The sequence below is a fragment of the Polistes fuscatus genome, unplaced genomic scaffold, assembly GCF_010416935.1.
Source record: "Polistes fuscatus isolate 324 unplaced genomic scaffold, CU_Pfus_HIC Scaffold5, whole genome shotgun sequence".
Lineage (NCBI taxonomy): Eukaryota > Metazoa > Arthropoda > Insecta > Hymenoptera > Vespidae > Polistes > Polistes fuscatus.
In genome coordinates this window covers 5505671-5528869 of record NW_025113129.1, presented here as the reverse complement: position 1 = coordinate 5528869, position 23199 = coordinate 5505671, and the positions used below count along the sequence as shown (strand labels likewise).

General features: G+C 28.5%; 1 protein-coding gene across 2 annotated transcripts in view; it reads left to right on the top strand.

Moving 5' to 3' along the window:
* Positions 1 to 23199, top strand: part of LOC122522460 (terminal nucleotidyltransferase 5C-like) — an 89313-nt gene that overhangs the window by 34263 nt on the left and 31851 nt on the right. Inside the window, exon 1 of one of the 2 annotated variants that reach the window (XM_043643621.1) lies at positions 20187 to 21175. The exons of the other annotated variant lie outside the window; for it this stretch is intronic. The gene's annotated coding sequence lies outside the window, so the exon portion shown is untranslated. Of the gene's footprint in view, positions 1 to 20186; positions 21176 to 23199 lie in introns of those variants that run through there. 2 annotated transcript variants of the gene reach the window in all.

Below are 23199 nucleotides of genomic sequence, written 5' to 3'. Positions count from 1 at the left end.
TGATTTATAAACCATCGTGTTATATAATTTTAAAGTAAATTATTTTTTAAATATCCAATAATTTTTGGGGAAGGAAGTCATTATATTTTTATATTTAATTATTAATAATTATATAATATATTTTATATGTATTTATACATGAATGTATGTATGTGTGTATACATAATTTGTTTTCGTTTTAAATAAAATTATAATTTAAACAAAAATGTCTATATCTAATATAAAAAATAAACAGTAATGTAATGTTCAGATTATCAACATAATTAATATACATATAAACGTATAATTATCAATATATATACACGAAAAGAAATAAAAAAATAAAAAATGATAAGGTAAAAACGTCTTAATCAAAAGGTTATCCAAACGATCGATAAGAAGAAAAGATTCATCGATCTGCATCGAAGAACATGATTTTGCCTTAGCATTATACATCGGTTATCGTTACACGTGTCGTTACGATAACACAGAAAGCTCAATCTTAGTGAAATACGTTTGCATGAACTGTTATTTACGCGTTATTCGTTATCGAAATTAGTTAACAATATGTATGTGTGTATCTGTGTGAGTGTGCAAAAATATATTTACACACTACTTTCGTCACAAATTGTAAACTTGAAATATCTTTTTTAAACGCAATAATCGAATCTCGGCCTACCTGTTTATTCATTCTTCAGTTGATCATATCATTTAATTTTTCAATTAACAATATTAATAATAATAATGAAAGAATTGTTAATTAAATTAACATTGCGTCGGTACGGTAGAATATAAAATAGTATTTGTAGTTTAACGCCAACAACGTGTTCTATTAAAATTTGTTTACGTAATATTAACTTGCATAATTAATTACGATTAAAATTTTGATAAAAATATGCAGATATATATACAGGGAATAGCTTTTAAATTGCAATAATATTTTCTTTACTCGTCCTCGTAGGTGTTTCGTGTTACAACGACGATGTAATATATCATAATGAGCTATAATAAAGCAATAATATCTTTACGTTTCCTCATAGTATTATGACGAACGAATAAAACCAAGAATGGAGTATAAAAGAGAAGGAAAGAGAATTAAAAAAGAATAGAAAGAGAGAGAGAGAGAGAGAGAGAGATAGGAGATATCATTCAAATATCACGTATTTACACAAAGAGAAAACTTGCTTTATGCACAAATTGTTATATTCAGCATAAGAACTTCAAAGATACATTCAATAGTTTGTCATAAATTTATCTGCTTCATTACAGGCTCTTTCATTTAATAAATCCTTATTTTTATTAAACGGAATAATTATTTCTCGAAAAGAAAATATATATTACATTTATATAAACGTTTCTTCGTAAAATTAATTTCTTATGCACTTTTTTAATGCACTCTTATCTCAAAATTTTTCCCAATGAATTTTTATTGTAATTTTTTCGTAAATTGCTTTCTATAAAAAAAGTGCGAGTGTATTTTTTGAAAGTTTGAATATCTCGATTTTGTTGAATATCCCTTTTATTGTATATATACGTACATGTGGGTGTGTATGTGTTAGTGTGCTCGATTAAATATCGTCGGTGTTTCTACGTAAAGTTAAAACCACACCTACATACGTGAAAGACAAACGACGTAAACAAGAAGGTTATTCTAACCATATGTTCATTTCAATGTCAATGCTTTGGCAACAACGACGAGTACGCCTTACCAAGCAAGTATCATCAATTAAGCTCGATTTCTTTCGTTGAAATAATAATCAGTCTTTATCTATATTCGTTGTAACAACTTGTGTGTTTTATCAGCTAGAAAGTTTCTTTCATATTCTCTTTTACGAAATATTTTAATTATTTCCTATTGGTTTATTCTTTCAATCAAGCTTTTTCTTTAATATACGTATCGTTTAAAAGAAAATTTAATAAAATGATTTCAAATTAATTTCAAATTAATTTCAAATTTAACTCTCCGCCGGCATGATATTGGATTTTACTAACGCCACTTAGGTGGGATTTTTTCAATGATATTTAAACAAAATTCTCTCTAAAAAATATTGAATAATACTTCAACTAAGAAGAGGTCAGCTTTATGTTCTAGGGATAGCAGACTAATGATAAAAATTTTGTAACATTCAATTTTTTCATTTTTTCAGGTCAATAACAAACTTTAAAACTTTGAACGCGTTTTTCTCGGAACATAATTTTTTACAACGTCATGCATCATAACGCCAACAATTTTCATTCTATTAATTTGCATTTTTAACAGTATCTTTAAAATAATATTTCGAAGTGAAATACGTACGGGATTTTCGATAAGTTAATTTAAATATTTTTTATAACAGCTAATTACCCTCTTTTTTCATTGAAAAGTGAACGTTATCATTCAAATTTCTGTCAATAATCACACAAAAATCAATAATTTAAAAATCTCTTACGTATATATATATATATATATATTTCACTAGCTATAAGCATGTTGATTAAGCGATTTTTGTTTTGTTTTTGTAATTTCGAAATTGCACCAGCTGCACTGCGTGTCGCAGAAAAATTTAGGAGTCTCGGGAGAATGGCTTTAGTGCCGCTATTTTGTAATATTTATGAAGAATAATTTTTTTTTTGTCAACACTACTTAAATATAATTATTTTATTACTTTTTTTCCATCCTCAAAAAATTCTTTAAAAAACGCTAATTTTTTTGTCGTTTACAGTGGTGTTAACCTATAATTATTTATTTACGTGTATGGAAACTTAACACATTAAACACATTGATCACCCATGACCGACATTTTCTTGTTTTTTTTTAATCATAAGGTTATCTGTACTCTTTTGTATTTTATCTTTTAAATTCATGACTTATTATACGGCAAAGAGTGTAAAATAAACATGACAATTAACTTGTTAAATATATAAAAATTTGTTTTGTTCTTATAGATGAAAGTCCTTTTGATAATAGTACATAGAGTATTTACGATAAATGTTAAAAGATTTTCTTTCGAATTGCATACACGACTTTTGAACTTTCTCAATTGATGCTATACCCCATAGTCGAATTGTTGATAATAACTATTTAAATAGAGTGTTATTTACAATGTAAATAAGAATTTATTTCGACAGTAAGTATTTGTAAAACTTCCAACTGGAAGCTCGAGTAAATGGTTACTTTCTCGAGGTAGAAAATTGTTCTTCGAATTTTCACTTAACCACTATTTTTCACAAAAAGAAAGTCGTCGGAATATTTATCTCATCGAGTAAATTTTTCTCGAAAATTTTCTTTACAAATTTCTTCTCCCTTTCCAAATATAATATTATTTTACAAGAATAAGGAATTTTTAGTTAAAATAAATACGACGAAGTACGGACACAAATTTATATCAATAGTAGTTGATGATATTTCGTTGTTTAAAGAAAAATCATTTAAAAATTTTGTATTCGCATTAAATATCGCGAAATAAATCCACGTTCTAATATCTTTTGTTATTATAAATGACAGTTATTACTTTTCTTTTTATGCAAATGTTTATTTTTCCCGTCAAATGTTGTGACAGGAAAAATATTGATTGAATATTGAATGTATTATGAAATTATCGAAGAGAATAAAGTAAATGTCATTGGTCGTGATAATATTTTTCAATGCAATTAGAACGAATCCGATCATTAAATATTAACAATTTTACGTCAATGTTTTATCTTCCCTTTTTATAAATAAATATAAGTTAAAAATCTAATATTTAAACATATAAACGAATAAAAACGCTACGTCAAAAATTTGTATGTCATTAAAGTAAAATACCAAGACAGAAAATATTTAAAAATTAAAAAAAATAAAAAATAGAAATATTGAAGAGTGAAAGAGAGAGAAATGCGTTTAGTAGGTAAAATCTAAAATGATGAACTTTTTTTAAATGTAAAATTGGAACGAATCAGACGAGTTAAATTGTTAAATATTAACGATTTTACATCTACAATTTATTTTCCCGTTTTATAGATAAATTTAAATGAAAAATCTAATATTTTTGTTTAAATATATAAACGAATAAAAAACCTACGTCAAATGATCGTATGTCATTAAAGAAAAATACCAAGACAGAAAATATTGAAGAGTTAAAGAGAGAGAAATGTTGTTTAATATCTAAAATCCTAATTGGTGAATATTTTTAAATGCAATTAGAATGAATACGATCATTAAATATTAACAATTTTACGTCAACGTTTTATCTTTCCCCTCATTTTGATAGGTAAATATAAATTAAAAATGTAATATTCAAATATATTAACGAATAAAAATACTACATCCAAAATTTGTATGTCATTAAAGTGAAACATCAAGAAGATAGAAAATATAAAAAAATACAAAAATTAAAAAAATAAAAATATTAAAAAGAGAAAGAAAGAGAGAAATGCAGTTTAGCAAGTAAAATCCTAAATGGTGAATGGATGCATTGTAAAACCGTTATTTTCATGAGAGAAGTTTCGCATGATTTCCGATAGACATTTTGCACTCTTGTTTAAATGATCTCGACTATAGACACGCTCGCATAAGCATCAAAATGAAATCATCGTCGCCTCGTCGTCGACGAGCTAATGACATACTAGTTAATAAATAGCGTTAGTTTCGTGCTTATGCGTATATGTATTTATAGTTATATCTATGCTTGTACATATGTATAGGAAGTATACATGAATAATTGTTATACCTTTGAAAAGTAATTTTTTATTCATTATCTTGAAAACGAAATTGTAATATTAACATGTAATCTAAATTTATGTGTCACATTAAATGGCTTTTCTTGATTATTTTTACTTAGATAACAATCATTATCAACAACTGACATTTTTTTGTTATCTACATGCATAAATATACACAGAATTTACATATTTAAGATTTGTTTTTGTAATATTAAACTTTAAAGTTTTTTAGAAGCATAATAGGACCGGTTTATTACAAATTACAACCGTAAATACAACCCGACGTTTTAAATGAGTGGTGTTGGGGGTTTACAATATTTGTTTAATTATTTTTCTTTTATTCCTTTTTTTACTTTATTTTTATCGTTCATCCTACTTTCTTTTATGTTTTTATTTATACATTTTTATAACTATTCTATTACTACTGGATCTTCTCCTTTTTGATCTAACAGAATTCTTATGATATTTTTTATTCATTTTTGTTATTTATATCTCTACATATTTTTAGTTTATTTTTATTATACATAGGAATATAATTTTACTTTATATTAGGACTATGCATCAAATTTCAGTAACACATAAATTTAATTATTTGACCCCATACAGGGTCGCTATATACACGCTTTAATAACAAGTTTTGATATAATCAACGATTGTTTGGAGAAAATTCTTGTTGATTTAAAAATATTTATTTGCACGAACAATTAAACGAGTAAAACCATTATTGCTAATGCTATTTGGTTGTTCGGAAAATTTTTTATTCGTCTTGGGATAAATGAAAAATTTCATATTAAAAATATTAATCGTTATATGAAGTTTCTGGATAGCTCAAATAAAATGAGATGGAAATATTCGAAATAAATGAAATAAAAGAAATGAGGAAATAAAAAGATAGAAGGCAGATACAAAACGATGGGCAAAACGTTACGCGTATAACGCAATTGGTTAGCGATGACGCGTGGGAAGAGAGCTTACAACGAGTTTGGTTGCCAAGCAACCGATTGACCCAGATCTCGATCGCGAGAAGGTTTTGCTACCGTACTTCTATAGAATACGAGAGTGAGAGAGAGAGAGAGAGAGAGAGAGAGAGAGAGAGACAGAGAGAGTTAGGAATAATTAGAAAAAGGAACGAGAAGGAGAGTGAAGAAAGAAGGGAAGGAAAGGCGTCTTGTTGTTGCATACCTACAAGATGATACTTATTTCCTTATGTACGATCCTTTAGGGCTTATTTTATTTATTATCTTTTTTAAATACAATTTAGAAAGAAACAAAAAATATTAATTGTTATTTTTTTAGTAGGTACTACTAATTCAAAGAAATAAGTTGCAAAAAGACACTTTTTTTGTGTGTATCATCCTTTAGGGTTTATTTTATCTATTATCCTTTCTAGATACAATTTAGAAAAAAATAAAGAATATTAATTGTTATTTAGAGTAGGTAATATTAATTTTATATAAGTTAAAGAAATAATTAGAAAAAAATGATATTTATTTTTGTGTGTACGATCCCTTAAGATCTATTTTAATTATCATCCTCTTTAGATACAATGTAAAAAGAAACTAAGAACATTAATTGTTATTTTCAATTTAAAATTATTTCTCAAATAAATATTATAATAATTTTAAAACTTTGTAATTCTTTGTATTTAATTTTATTTGTTCGACTAAATTGAAAGAATGAACATACAAAAAATCAAATAATTTTGAATATTATGGTTTTATGGATGATGATTTATAGAAATAAAATCTTTTGTATAATTTTTGTTCTTTTTCTTTCTAATCGCATTGAATTTTCTAACATAATAACAATGTAATTATAAAAATAAAATAAAATAAAAGTTGAACTCGTAAATAGGTTTATATACGATCGATTGACAAGCGTTTTATTAAAACTTCCTTTCGTACCGATAAACTTTCGCAATTACGATTACGGACGTAATATTTACGCGATAAGAATTCATTAATATTAATAATATTGTATTTGAAATAAATAATCGGGTAAAAGGCTAAGTAAATCTGGCACGACCCGTTGCAGGCAAGGAATGCGAATGGTCGTTGAGTGAATGTTAATAACAGATGCTTGACAGAGATACACATCTGTATGTATATTTACGTACGCGTATATGTACATATGTATATTCACTTAACGCGTGTACAGTGAGTCACAGGAATATTCGTACTCTTACTGTCAATTAAGTAGCTGAAAAAGAAAGGGGTACAAGTAACATTTTTTAAATAAAGTCTAATTTATATCCACTTATCTCAAATTTAAATAAAACTTTATTTGTTTCTCTTTTCTTTTCAGTCATCCTATGAAAAAAAGAAAATACAATCAACTTTTTCTTGTAATAACAAATTTTTAAATGTATATACACACTAACTAATATTTTCAGATTATTAAACTTTGAAATTGAATATAAATTTGATTGCGAAAGAACATTTTATTATAAAAGCAATATCATTTGACATAAATGATAAGCGGTCACACAATTAATAATCTGAAAAGTATTAAAAAATGCGGAAAAGGGTCAAGCAGTAATTTAAAAAATATTAATTATATTTTTATTGTATCTTATGTAGATGCAAATATTTTGGCGAGATCAATTTTTGATGATTTAAGTAAAGCTATTTTTCTACAACAATAAAGTGATTTACTTGTAATCAAATTTATATCGATTTGTAAATTGAATAATCCTAAAATAGGAATTTTAGAAGTTTGCATTACAAGCGAATAATAATTATTACTAATATTACAGGTGGAAACGGATTACGAATATTTCTATGAATAAAATTCTATACGAGGAAAGATTTTTCTGACATAATTTCAAATAATGGAATAAATTAAAACGTAAATTTAACTCGTATTAGAAATGTCCTCCTCGTATTAGAAAATTTTGATTTATTTAAGAGAAATGTTTTTATTGAATTCTTCGTATCTCAATCTATCGATCTTATCGATTTTATCTAAGATATTAAATTTAATATATTCTATATACTTAATTGAAATGAAAATTTCATTCTGATAGGGAATCGATTAATAATAGTCGATAATATTCAAAGAAAGGAAATCGTGCCTTTCGAGATTGTAAAGAAGGATAATAATTAGTGATTAACGATATTCATTAACCTAATGATATTTAAACGACTACACGATGATGATTTATGAAGTAGGATTATTGAAGATGCCCGTTTCATAGCTCACAATAGGTGTAACACTTACAAACGACTAACATAAGATACTCATTTTCCATGAACGACGTGTGAACTTTAAAGGGGAAGGGTTTATGCATAATGCATATCTAGACGGAAGCGGTAGTTTTTGTCATTTTCATACGACCATCTAAGACAACATTTTATTTTATAGGATGATCATTTTTTTTACTTTTTTTTTTTTTTAATGTAAAATGTAAAAACAGGATTACAAGTCTCGATAGCCGTAAGGTGTAATGTATTCATATTATAGAACAATTCCTACATATGGGATAGTATATGTATATATGTATATTATTAATATATGTATATTATTGCATATGTAGGAAACTGCTAGTGCAATATTATTTCGAGATTCTTTATATTTTTGTTTATTAAAAAAAAATATACAAATTACGTCATCAGTTTTATAATCCATAAAAAGAAGATATAAGTGTAATATAATTTTGAGATTCAATATATTTTTGTATAATAATCAACTGATCTTGTCTTTGTAATTTTTGTTTATTACAAAACAAATATATATACATAAGTTGCAATATAAATTAAAAAATCCAAATAAATACACCTTTCTAATAATTAACCGATTTGACAAATTCTCAATTTCACTATAAAAAATAAAATTATACAATTTGCAGTATCATCAGTTGTATAACACATAAGTAAATGATTACCACCAATGTAACATTTTAGTAACAATCAACTTCATAGATCCGAGCACATTGATTTACTAAGTTACAACTATAAGCCGATTTTAAACGAGTTCACAGTCATCTATTAAATGTTAAATGGACAAGTAGAAAAAGGATCATTCTCTTTCTCTCTTTCTCTCTCTTTCTCTTTTTCTTTCTCCATAGATTCGTCGTGCGGCCGAGCACGTGCGAGGAATCCTACGACGCACCGGTTGCTCTTGACATTATCGCAACATCGTTCGCGTTTCGTAAATTGTAGTTGCTACTTTAATAGCTCCAGCGACTGCTTTTATACTTCGAAAGACTACTGGACGTTAAAGCCTCCCGGGTATTTTTGTACCTTTCACATCTCTTTCTCGCTCTCTCTTTCTCCCTCTCTCTCTCAGCTATCATACGTGAATATTTCGAGTATAATGTAACGCATTTATCCTGTACGGTTTATCTCCTATTCACTATCTTTATTTAATTAGTTTAATCTTTTATAATGGAGCTTATAAAAGTCTATAATGATAATGCATTTACGTAGAAAAGTTCGTGTATATGTTCTTAAAAGAAAATCAAATTGTTTCTTAAATATTCAAAGGTTTAATATGTTTTAACAATATCAACTTATCTGTTGAAGTTTATAACGTTATATAACTCGTTTAATTTTCTTGCTTTTTTCATTTGAGAAAAAGAAAGGAGGGGAGAGATCAAAGGATTAAGTGTGTATATATATATATATATATATATATATATATATATATATATATATCATACATATGATATACATATCAAATGATTCATCAAACATTGATCGTTTTTTTTACTGGTATAAAACAGCTGGTAAGAATGCATATTAATCCCACGACAGATGTTACACTTGTATTATTTAAGAATTCTTATCGATTCCATGGCCAGTAAGACAAGGCCATCTAATATCATTCTATATCTTTCTATTCTCATATATATATAATACAAATCTTTTGTATCGTGTTAACGGAAATAATGATATAACTTAGTGTTAGTTGATGAAAGATAGCGAAATATTGTCCTCATGTTACATATAAGCTAAAGAGAAAAGAAAAAATTGTTTCAAGTTTCCCCCCACGACAATTTGTTCGTTCGTTCCTTCGTTCGTTCGTTCGTTTTATTCGAACAGGTAGATAATAGCACCAACAACGTGAATGTAGTCAACCTTGTGCGTTAGCTACTATCTACCACACCCTGATCCTGAATGGAAAAGTCATGAGCCTAGCTTTTCACCAGTTTCGAAGACTGGAAGGTCGCGAAAGCGACCAGTAACTGTGCAAACAGTATTATTACTACAGAGTGACAGGAAAACTGAATTTTCCCCTTTTAAAACCGCTTCTCTTTCCTAACAACTTATCGCTATCCTATCCGCATTCATTTATCCACGTATTATATTTAAACTATTAGGTTAACTCTTGGTCAATAGTATTATACGTGTGTGCACATTTTAGCTGACACTATGGAACTTACTTGTTGTTCCAATGAATGATTTTCCGTATACAACTAACCATTTGTAATTTAACGAATTTGCAGTTATATGAAGTGACAGGAAAACAGATTTTTCCTCTTTTAACATACCACTTTACGTATTTATTTATCCGCGTATATATTGTAGTTAAACTATTAAGTTAACTTTTGATTAATAGTATACGTGCGTGCACATTTTAGCTGACACTATGGAACTTGCTTATTGTTCCAATGAATTATTTTCCGTATACACACCTAACATTTATAATTTAACGAATTTACAGTTATATCGAGTAACAGGAAAAAAAATTTTTCCTCTTTTATAACACTTACTATTCCTAACAATTTATCGCAATCCTATTATTTATTTATCACGCATTCACTTATCCACGAATTATATTTAAATTATAAAAGTTAACTTTTGGTCAGATGTGCGTGCATATATTAGCTGACACTATTTTCCCAATGAAAGATTTTCATTATACAACTACCATTCGTAATTTAACGAATCTACATTTTATTTTTAAGGATTACTCTTTTTATTCCATTGTTCAACGGCATTAGATTTATTTTAGATTAGATTTGTGTACGACACTTTAATAAAAGAGAAAGAGTGGAATGAACGCGTGATGATCGATCACGCAAGCTTCATGTTTCGATTGAATATGACAAAGGATAGAACTTTGTATTGGTTGGATGATATTCAAAATTTTATACTAAGTCGATTCGTTAACACGTGACGTACCGGCCGGTATGATACGGAACATTCGATTTACATGTACATGTATTTTATTTGCATTTATATGTGTGCTCGTATCTGTAAGGCAAGTGTATTTGCCAATTACGTGTTGTTACATTTAACATCTTGGCACTGTAGTAAACATTATTCGCGTTCCCAGCATTTGGACAATTATTCAAAATCATTTCGTAATACGAAGCTTTTAAGTTGTTAGATTCTACTTTTGTATCGTACACAATTTTACCCTAACGTTTCTATAAATAACAAATTCTCTTTTGTGATTATTATAACGTAGAAATAAAACTTGGACGATACCACCAATTTTCTATGCTTTATCGAACAGAAGTCACTAAACTTTCCAACTAAAATAATGTAGCAATATGTTAGACAACTCTTATTTGCTTCTGTGTTAACTTTCGCTCGACTGGTAAATATATTTTTTTTAACGAATGCTTGCCGTCTCTTATCCTACATCATTATCGACCAGACCAAAGTATTTTTTTTTATACTTATTAATGGAAAAATTACTTACTTTAGCAAAATAAATTTTAATGATAAGATTATTGCAAAAATAACGTGCATGTTATGCGAATGAATCGTTGAATTTCCTGTCTTAATTCTGTAAATAATTCAAAGAAAATTGATATATTTTATTTATAAATGAATAATTATAATTATTCTTATCTTAAAAATATTAATAATTGTACAAATAACATTTCATTCAAAAATTATTGTCGAATTGGCTTAAATCTTATACGAATGAACGTTTCAATTAAATTTCTTTTCAAAAAATTCTAATTCTTTAAATAGTTCAAAGAAAGTTGATACACCTTATTTATAAATGACTACTTATCATTTTTATTATCGTAAGGTAATTATTAACCGTTTTAAAAAATTTACGCAGCTTGTACCAACTGAATTTCATCCATAAAAATTATCGGTCTATAACCCATTCTATGCAAATGAATCTTCCAATCGTATTTCCGTTCTTATTACTGAAAATAATTTTGAAAAAAATTGATATATTTTATTTATAGACAAATAATTATCATTTTTCTTAAAGTTATTATTTTTAGTAAAGTTATTATTATTCGTTAAAAAAATTAACATAATTTTTACTAAAAGAATTTCATTCGAAAAAATAATTCGACCAATGTTGAGTCATAATGCAAATGAATTTTAATTTATATCTTGGACAATTTTAAACAAATTTATATACTTTGTCATAATTTTTAATTATTAATATGTACTTGATTATATCGTTTGAACAATCGACGTGAGTTTTTAGCCAAAAAATAAAATAAAAACCCCCAAAAAATCATATAGGTGAGTATAAATTATACGTAAGTATACTTTCTTTGGTGAACGTATTCACTGCCTTGAGAGCTCCGGTTTTTATCATAATTATTCAAGAATTGCGTAATCATTAAGGCAAACTCTACCGCGAAACAACTCGCATAGTAATTATGCGAGTTGACTTATCGTAAAAATGTCGTTGAGTTTAATCGAAAGGAGCCTCTTGGGTAGGTGTGTGTCCGTAGACTCGTCGAACAACTTTACGATTGAATTTTTATTATAATTTCATAAATATAAGAACGCACACACACGTAATCGGGGGTGTTGGAATAACTTACGTTTTCTTATTTCAACAATAAAACAAGATTAAATAATATTTTTCCATTCGATTGATTTATTCTAACTTAATAATTTTCTTTTTCTTACGTATTAGTTGAATTGATGAATTATATGAAAATTTAATATACAAATATAAACATTTTGTCAATGTAAAAGTTCAAATTGTTAAAATAAAAAATAAAAAAGAAGTAAAAAACAGCAAGGTGTAAAGTAAGTGAAACGTGAACAAAAATAAAAAAATAGTAGTTTATTGTTTGTTCTCTCTTACAATCGTTGAATTATGTGAAAATTTCAAATTTTCTCTTGGTACAAGTTAAAATAAAATAAAAATAAAAAACAAAACAACAAACAAGAATGGAGAAACAGCAGGGAGTAAATAATAAATGAAACGGGAGGAGGATAAAGGAGGTAGGTTGATTGTTCTCTCTATGGAAGTAGTATGTGAACATTTCAAATTTTGTCCTGGTAAAAGTTAAAATAAAAAAAAAACAAAAATAGAGAAACAGCAGGGGGTAAACAGTAAGTGAAACGTGAGGATAGAGAAGGTGGTTGGTTGGTTCGTTGTTTTCTCTCTCTCTCACTCTCTCTCTCTCTCTCTCAGCATTGCTATAGAAAATGTCGTATCGAGCTTTGGTACGGGTCATTGATTTTGTTGGCAGCATTCGTACGTACATAACTGAACCTACGTACGTACTTACTTACTTACTTACTTACTAACTTACTTATGTACTTAGGTGCTACCATATATTTTTCTATGTGTACATATATATCTATGTATGTGTACTAGTACATATAGTACATGTATTTAGTTAGCTACGTCCTAGGTCCGTACGTTTACCGTAGCGCGGTACCGCTTTGCACCGAACGGTTATACATTATGCAAAACTTTTTTCCCCGATCGTTTCAGAAGCGTTACAAACGTCTAATCCGGATCGGGATAGAACAGACGTTTAGAAGCGTTTACACGGCAAAAAGCGTCACAACGTTAACGAAACGAACGGACCAACTCTTACAGGTACACCGATTGTGAGAGTGAGAGAACTCCTGCGGTGCTGAAAACAGAGACACCAGAAGAAATGCGTCGCATTTCTAATATCGTTCTAATTCTTTCGTTATAAAAGAATATCATAATCGTACGGTTTAAATTTTCTGGAGGGATTGGGGACGGGGGGAGGGAGGGAGGGAGGGAGGGGAAACAGATTATTAGATAAAAAAAAAGAAATATGTAGTAGAATCGATCTAGTCAAGACATTAGTTGGACAACTGGTAATCTTTACAAAACGTTATTGCATCATGGAGATTGAAACGTGAAATTAAATTAATCTTTCTTACCACCGACTATGATCAACGGCTGCGGTTTATCTCGTTTAATTAATATCCTTTTGCATAAAGTCATTCAGAAACTATATATAATATATGGCCAATACCGATATCCGTCAAATTCGTTGCTTTTTATGGTATTTTTTGTTTGTTTTGTTTTTTTTTTCGTATATATTATCCTAATTCGTATATCAGGATGTCTTCTCCTATTATTCAATTGTACGATCTTTTTTTACTCATGAATTATTGAATCCGTTTTTTTGTTCTCTTTTTTTTCAAATTTACAAACGATTATTATTATAATTTTGTGGATGAAATTTCGACGTTAAACATCGTCAAACGAAATCCTTCATTTTCGTTGAAGTAATCTTTCGATTCAAAGTATTAATGAAGTAATTACATGAATCGTTAATTGAATGAATTATTGCCTAATGGCACGTTGGTGCACGCGTGATTTTACATCGCAGCGGTCGCTTTTTTTTCTTTTTTTCGATTTGATTTGGCGTAGACGCAATTTTGAAATAAGGTTAGGCACGTTTCAGTTTTCAATGATTGAGAGAGAGAGAGAGAGAAAGAGAGCTCGATGAAAGGGATCGGTTTTTCGTATTATTAGAGACTCGCTCGCGGCTTTGATCGATAACCCGATGGCCTTGATAATACGGGCCAGACTTTTCTAACGAAGTAAAAGTGGGCTGAGAGTGGCAAACGAACGTTCGGTTTTCTGAACCGATCTTATACTCATGGCGTTATTGTTTGTTTGATTCAAAAAAATTATTACATGCCATTGTTGTCATCGAATTCCTAATGTCAAACATCAAATTCAAGATACTTTTGTTGAAATCTTATTTATAAATAATTAATGAGCGTTTTAAAATAATCTTACATTAATCGAGAAATAAATTGAGGAGACAAATGGTATGTGTTAAGAGTAATTAATTGTGCAATATTATTTGTTTCTATTTTGCGTCTCGTGTATATTTAATAGATTAGGTTTACCCGAAAATATTTTTTTGCTTTTTCTTATTAGTAGGTATAACATAGTATTTTATGGTATTTTATTGAATAATATATACTATGTTTTTGATTTCGACACTATATACCATACTTCTATATACGAAATCACTATTATCTTTTTCTATACTGCATATTACGTAATAAAATAAAATAAAAACACTTATAAGGTACGAGCTAATATTATTTGCGTACGTCAATGACCCTTTTATATAAAATTGTAACTATTATTTATTATTTTTTTAATGTTATTTAATTTATATATATATATTACCTAATTTTATTTGACAGTATCCGAGTAGGATATCAATAAATTTTGCATATATTTTACATTAAATAAAAAAAAACAAGAAAAAGAAAAAATAAACAGAAATATTTGTCTATGAAAATAAAAAATAAAAACAAGTAGAATAAGAAGTAGAAGTAAAAGAAGAAGAAAGAACTAGAAAAGTATCATCGGTTGATCTTGTTCTCTAATTTGTTCTCTAGTGCGTTCGCGTGCGCAACTTATAGAGAAACGGTATATATGTATATATGTATATATAAATACTTATGTATACGATCCAAGGCCGATCGAGGCCGGATCGAGAATCGAACGGGAGAATCGACTCGAATTCGTTGGTTCGCGGGTAGACGGAAAGCTTATTCTCTTTCTCTCCCTCTCTCTCTCTCTCTCTCTCCCTCCCCCTCTTTCTCTTTCTCACTCACTCACTCTCTATTTCTATTTGTATCTCTCTTTCTCTCGAAAACGGCCAGGGCTCATTCCCCGTTCTTAGCACTCTTGGTGAACGTCCTTGACGGTCGACTGTTAGGATAGAGAACGAGCGCAAGCGCATTAACTTCTCGATCCCACAAGTAGGAAACTCTCTCTCTCTCTCTCTTATTATATATATCTATATCTTTCTCTCTTTCTTTCTTTCTTTCTTTCTTTCTATCTCTTCTCTCTCTTCTCTCTCACTCTTAAGAAGGCGCGCTCGAATCGTGATTGCACGCGTTACATCACGTGGTACACCTTCACTTCTCTTCACACCGCTTGTCGAGCACGACACCATCGACCTCACCTCTCACTCCCGCCCCCTTTCCTCCCTCCTTCACTCTCTGTCTGTTTCTCTCTCTCCTTCTGTCTTCGCACACTCGTTGCATTGTCAGTTTGTTTCTTCTTCGATAGTTCGTCGGAATTAGATGAGAGCGAAAAACATTGCGAATCACGTCGAATCAAATTTCACTTTCTTCTAATATTTTTTTTCTTATTATTATTATTATTATTATTATTTTTTTTTTCGATCTCTTCGTGATGGAATGAAATCGATAGTACCATCTATTTTATCACATATGTATTTATGTACTATATATGTTGATGTTTTTTTTTTGTTTGGTTCCATCAATGAGTTTAAAATCTATGCACTTTGAAGACGCCATATTGGAATTTAATGCTAAAATATTTATATCATTCGGTTCGAGTTAATTAATTATGTACGATTTTTTAGCCGAATGGAATCAATAGTTCGATCGATTCTTTTGATGTGTCTTTTTAAGTCTTGTAATGTGTGTTGTAGTTTACCGTGTTTTCTTTTTCTTTTTATTTATTTTTGAGATCCGCAAACGAATTTTTGAAATATTTGTCGTACTTGATATGTAACTTTGGCAACGTTATATTGGAATTTGAGAGAAATACATTTATTTTAAAGTTAAAATACCACGAAAGATTTGTCTTTAATCGTGCGAAACAAGTTGACGAGGTTATCGTTTGGTTTAAAAAGTCGATTATTATTATTATTATTATTATTTTTAATGGACATTTATTTCGATGTTAGCGATGAAATATATATACGTATACATATATATATACATATATATATACACTAGTTGAGAGCTTATTTATTTTCTAGCTCGAATAAATCGAATAGAAATTTCTCGTATAAGCGAAGTTCGCGTAAATTAGTTGGAAAGTTCTCTTGATTGACTTTTCAAATGATCAATAATGAAATACTTGATTAAATTCATTTACCAAGAGTACATTGCGATCATGCGAAATATTCCTACGAACGAAGAATATGTATATCAATCAAATCTTTTCTATTTTTCTTTTTTCCTTTTTTTTTTCTTTTTTGTTTCCCAATAAAATACGTAAAGTATAATATCTACTAAAAATAAAATTGTTAACTCAACGATTCAGCTTTGTCAATAAATTTTCATTAGTGCTCTCTGTTCTCGATAAGATTTCAGCTGTGTATCGATTTATATCTATCCTACGTCAGCATTTCGTCCTTATCATCGAAATATCATGCGGTTATTGTTATCACAATGCTCTTTATTACGTGCGAACATTTAATGCCAAGATATTGAAAATAAAATAAAAAAGAAAAAAATTCAAAAATGAAACATGTACGAATGAATCTACCGATCCGGTCGACTAAATTTCAAATAATTACTTATAACATTCATTTATTAATATTTTATTCGCTTAAGATTGATAATAACGAGATTAAGTAAAACAAAATAAATAAAAGATTAATATTATAAAAAATACTTATTCAAACTTTTAGTTCACAGACAAACACATATTAATGAATTTCTGAAAAAAAAATTTCACGTTACGACATCGGCTAAATTATCATTATAATTATTATCAATTTTCCAATTAATTATGTTGGATATCATTCGCGATTACGTTTATTTATTAAGTTGTAATGTAGATACGATAAAAAGCTATTAATGAAAGAAATAACTTTACTTCTTTACAAAAATACATGGATGTAGTTACACACACACATACACACACACAAACATATTTGTAGAACAACAAGTATTTTTTTTATATGTATAGGTAAAGATACATAGGAATAGAACATAGGCATGAAAATGCGGAAATCCAAGGGTAAAAACTAGGCTAGCAACTTTTCCAAACTTTCCTTGCTTATAGACTAGAAAAAAAAGAAAGAAGATAGAAAATAATAAAAAAGGGAGACAGAAAGAAAAGAAAGAAAAATAAAACCTTATAGTTAGAAGGGATTCGTTCATCCTCAATGACTTTTGCTTCGTTTTTTGTGGTAGAGAGATGCTCGACTATAGTTGTTCTGCGTATTTCTAGAAACTACGCGAAGCCCTAAACGTGTTTTATATGTAAATCGATATTATTGATCGATGATTCGATTTTACATTAATAAAATATATTTAAAAAAATTAATTAATATCTACGAAATAATAAATTAATGCAAAAATTTGTTGTATAATAAGTCAATGCATGAATCTATCGAATAATTTATCAATCTACGAGTCTCGACGATGAGTCATCGAAAAAAAATTGAAAGACCAACGTAACACTAAGGAGAAGATGAAGATGAGAGTGAATTTATTTCTCTCACTTTCCATCTTTATTTTTATCTCTTTCTCTTTCTCCTTCTCCCTTTCTCTCACTCATATCTATTGAACTTTTCTTTAGGATTGCGTTGAAGAGTTCATTAGATATGTATGTATGCATATATGTATGAGTCACACACTTTAAAAACAGATAGATAACATCAGTGTATATACAGTAAGTGTCTCTAAAAATCATATAGCGATACGTTTCTGAGATTTTTTTTGATAACTATTGTTATAAAGTACATTAGTGCGTAGAATTTTCACTAATTTTCATAAACAATGAGTTAGCCTATGGTTTCAGATAAAACTGGACTTAAATTCCGTCTTTCTAAACTACAATATATATATTTCTTTCAAATGTTTAATAATCATTTAAAGTATATTGAACACTAATATTTTGGATTGTTTAATTTGTTATATTTGGATTGTTAACATTTGTTTTAACGTTCCTTGCCAGTGATGACTTTGAACCTCAAATTTTTATGTAATAAAATATCAAATCGAAATTGTTTAATATTCAAAGTACACTAATATATATATTATGTTTGAATAAATGTACTATTGTTTAAACATTATTTATTTATATTCCGCGTAATATATTTTATTTAAACAATTGAAAAATAATTATTTAAAACTTAAAAGATATATAGAGGAAAGAATTTTAATGTTTATCACTCGTCGAATATAAATAACAGTGAAAAATAAAAGATGACCAATTATTAAACACTTACAAGAGACCTTATATTTTTTCTCTTTCTACAATTATACCAACAATTATGATTTTTAGTGACGGGTGTTTTCTATACGTTATTTTCGTCTTGTTATAAATAATTATTTCAAATAAAACTCACTAAATATGTAATAAAGGTACACTAATGTATTTATTTCTGAATTGTCGTCTTCATCCTGAATACATTATACTAATAGTTTTCAAGCAAAAATTTAGTGAGTGTAACGATATACGATTTTAAGTAACACTTACTGTATACTTTCTCAACTATCAAGAAATCGGTCGAACAATTTCTGCGAGCGTAATATTTTCTCATCTAATATTCGTTTAAAAAGAATCCGATCATCATTTGATGATGTATACATGTTTAAATCTACAAATACATATGTGTATGTGTGTATTAAATTGTCGATATTATTTTCAAACAAGAAAAACAAAGATTCGATATTGGAAAAATACGCGACAAATATGAAGTTTAGCGTGATCATCCTCATCTCCATCGCCAACATCACCGTCACAAACAGGATTCACTCGTTAAAGCATTTTCTATACGTATCTATGTGTATATCTATTTACGTTCGAATACATCGTATCTAGTATATCGACCTAAACGTTGCTTGCTTGCTTCCTCTAATCTGTTTCCCTCAAGGCCTGTCGATACTTTGTACCTTCTCTCTCTCTTTCTCTCACTCTCGCGCTATCTGTTCGTAATTAAAAAAAAATAACAATATTCTATACTACCGGACGTTCACGGTATGATTTTAATATAGAGCTTTTATCATGTACGTACATTTTCTAACTAAAAATATATGTATGCATGCATTTTAATGTTGAATTTATTTCATTTTTTTTTTTTTTTGAAAAAAAGAAGTTTCCTATTCATATGATAAAATTTTATAAATATAAAATTTATTATATATTTGTGTATGCATTTATAAAATAGACAAAAGATTCTAATCGCGAAACTTCGATAAACATTCGAATTCATTTGAAATAATGAAATTATCATGGTACGTAGAGCATAGGAATAGCAGTTAAATTGTATCTAATGAGTGAGAGTGAGTGAGAGAGAGTGGGTGCGAGCGAGTGAAAGAGAGGGAAAATAAAAGAGTAAGAGTGAGCGAATGAAATAAAGAGAAAGAGAAAGAGAAAAAGAAAAAGAAAAAGAGATAGAGAGAGAGAGTGAGTGAGAGAGAGGTCGAAGGAAGGGAGAAAGCTTCGGCCGAGTTCGGTTTTATTCGGCACGGTAGTGGCAGTACGTTGATAAGGGGGAGAGCGTAATATAAGAGAGAATGGCAAGGAGGAGAGGGGATGACGCAAAGTAGTGGGGGCGTGTGTGCACCGCCAAGTATCGAGAAACAGGAGTTGTCAGTGTCAGTTTGTACGTCGCGTCGTTAACTTAGTGTTTGCGTAGACGCAAACTCGCTCTCTTCTGTGCGTTGCGCTTATTTTTCTTCTCTCCCTTTAATTCGCCCTTTCAAATTCATCAGAAGAAAATCAACGTTTTCTTTTTATTTTTCCCTCGTATTAACACGGCAATTAATTGAAACAATCGTCGTTCGTTTATTGCATATTTTTTAAAAACGACTATAAAAAGGGAGAAAAGTAAACCCCCCAGCCTTAATTGGCCGGGATTTTAAGTATCGTTACCACCTTTATCGGGTTTCTTTGAAATATCAACACAACATTAGAAGAAGAAAAAGAAGAAGAAGCAACGTAACAATAAACAATAGTCGTTTTAACCGGTGAATTTAGTCGATAAAAATATTCGCGGGACAATCCCGCGAAGTTATATTCATTCCGAATTATTGTCGTCGTGATTGTTAATTTAAAATCTCGTTCCGCGAACGATATTAAATAAACTTTATTAGGACTTATGTTAGTAAGGACAGGTGAAAGGAAGATTGTCCGTAAACTCCTGTTATTCATTTTATTACACAAATAGAAGAATACACGTATTATATTCAAAAGAAGGAAGTAGGAGGAACGGCAGAGTTGCAGTTGCAGTTTGCAATTAGCAGTCGGAGGAGGAGGAGAAGGAAGAAGAGTGGAAAATTGGCGCCAAAAAAAAGGAAAAGAAGATAAATCAAAAGTTAGAGGAAAAAATTAATCGTCATCTTTGTCGTCGTCGTCATTATCTTGGATATTCTAGAAGGAACAAAGAAAGAAATAATACACACACGCAGAGATATTAGACAGAGAGATACTTTCATTAGAAAAAAACGAACGTGCTGTTTGTTATCTCTAATCTTTCTTTATTTTTTTGTTCCTTCTTTTTTCCGTTTTTTTCTACCCTACGGTTTCCCGACCAAGAGGACGGAAGAAGCTCGAACTAGATGTAAGTAAACTCTTTAAGCTTATTTTCTGTTTTTCTACGCTCTTTCTCTCGGTGTCCTTGAACGGCCAAAGACGTCACACACGCGCACAGAACTAGTATTTCATCGTAATTGTGTTTCAGTTAATAAGATTAAATATTTATATGTATGTATGTATCTATCTATGTACGTATGTATGTAATTATTATTATTATTTCTATTATTATTTCTCTATTATTATTTTTATTCTTTTATTTTTAGTTTTATTTTTAATTTTAATTATAATTATAATTATAATTATATTTATATTTATACTTATACTTATATTTATATTTATCTTTATATTTATATTTATATTTATATTTATATTTATATTTATAGTTGATTTCGTGGATAAAATTTTTTAATGAAGACCATATGATATATTTTATTATATTTTAATATATATTTTATTATATTATATGATATTGTAAGTTATATGTATACATAGATAGATACGTGTGTGTTCAGAAAAAACGTGACAACCTTCTAGAACGATCTCGAGAAGCCGGTGCTCGAACGTTAATTCGCTCGCGCGCATGTCACGTTAGAAGCGCCATCAAATCGCGTACAAACGTTCATTCGTTAATTTCTTCATTTGCTTATTCCTTAAATCGTTTATTCGCTAGATTGTTAGATCGTTTAATCGTTACATATTTTTTGTTTTGTCATTTTATTTAAAAAATTCAATAAAAATATATAAAAGAGAAAAAGAAAATGCGATATCGTTCATTAAACATCAATTAGAAGTACATTAGTTATTATCGTATTTTTGGTTTTATAATTCTAATTTATATATAATACCGAACAAAAGTATTGACATAAAATACATCTTCCTATAATATATATTGTTAATTTGTTTTAGTTACGGTTTTGATTTAAATTTTGTTTTTCGGAAAATATATTTTTTAATTTTTGATATATTTTAAGATTAAAAATAGGTCGAAATAAAAATTAATTTATCTTTATACACGTGTCAAATATTTCTATAATATTTTTTTTTATAAATTTATTAAACGAAATTTAATTTCTATTTTGGAAAATACATATGTTTTTGATCGTGGGTAAATTTAAAGATTAAATATGTTAGAATATAAATAAAATAACACTTTCTACTGATTATTCTATTATTTATCTAGTTTTATTTATAGTACACTAATTGAATCTTCAATTCGAGATATATATACTATATAAACATAAAAATAAAAATAAAACAAACCAGTCATAATTCCTAATGTAAATTTATATAAAATGTTACAAACTAACACGCAATTCTTCCAATTATTGTGAATAATTTTATTTTTAATATTTTATATTAAAAGAAACAGAATTTATTGTTAGGAATAGCTGATCGTGTTTATTCAAAAATTTACGACACGTCCTACTCTATTTTCTTGTTTTTCTTCTATTAAATCACGTGCCTCAAGTTTCTTGTTCTAAAATCTTGTTGACAACTTAGAGATACTAGTTATAGTACATCATCGACCAATATCGAGAAAGAGAAAGAGAAAGAAAGAGAAAGAGAAACACATGCATACACGCATACACACGAGCATACATACATTAGCTGTTGTATATGTTTATATATTTATATATTTATATATATGTGTATAATGTTTATTCGCATGTTCTCACTCACGGAATCCTCGTCTTTCGTAAGGAATTACGTAAGCTACGTGATAGTCCGACACCGCGAAAGAAGGCTTTCAAATATGCCACGTTTCGCGGTTTCTTTGTATAAACTCGAAACTTGTGGTGGTGGCTCTCTTTCACTATCGATTCGAAACGTATAAGTTTCTTCGATTTCTTTTCATTATTTCTCCTACATAAATTCTTCCACTCAATTGCCCACGATTCTTAACACAACAAGGCATCTATCAAATCAATCTAAAATAATTTCTTACCAAGTTTGTATGTAGATTCGTTCATTCATTTCTTATTTAATCATTTTTATTCATTTATCAATTTTATTTTATCAAATTCTGTGTCTAAAATAAATATATCTTAT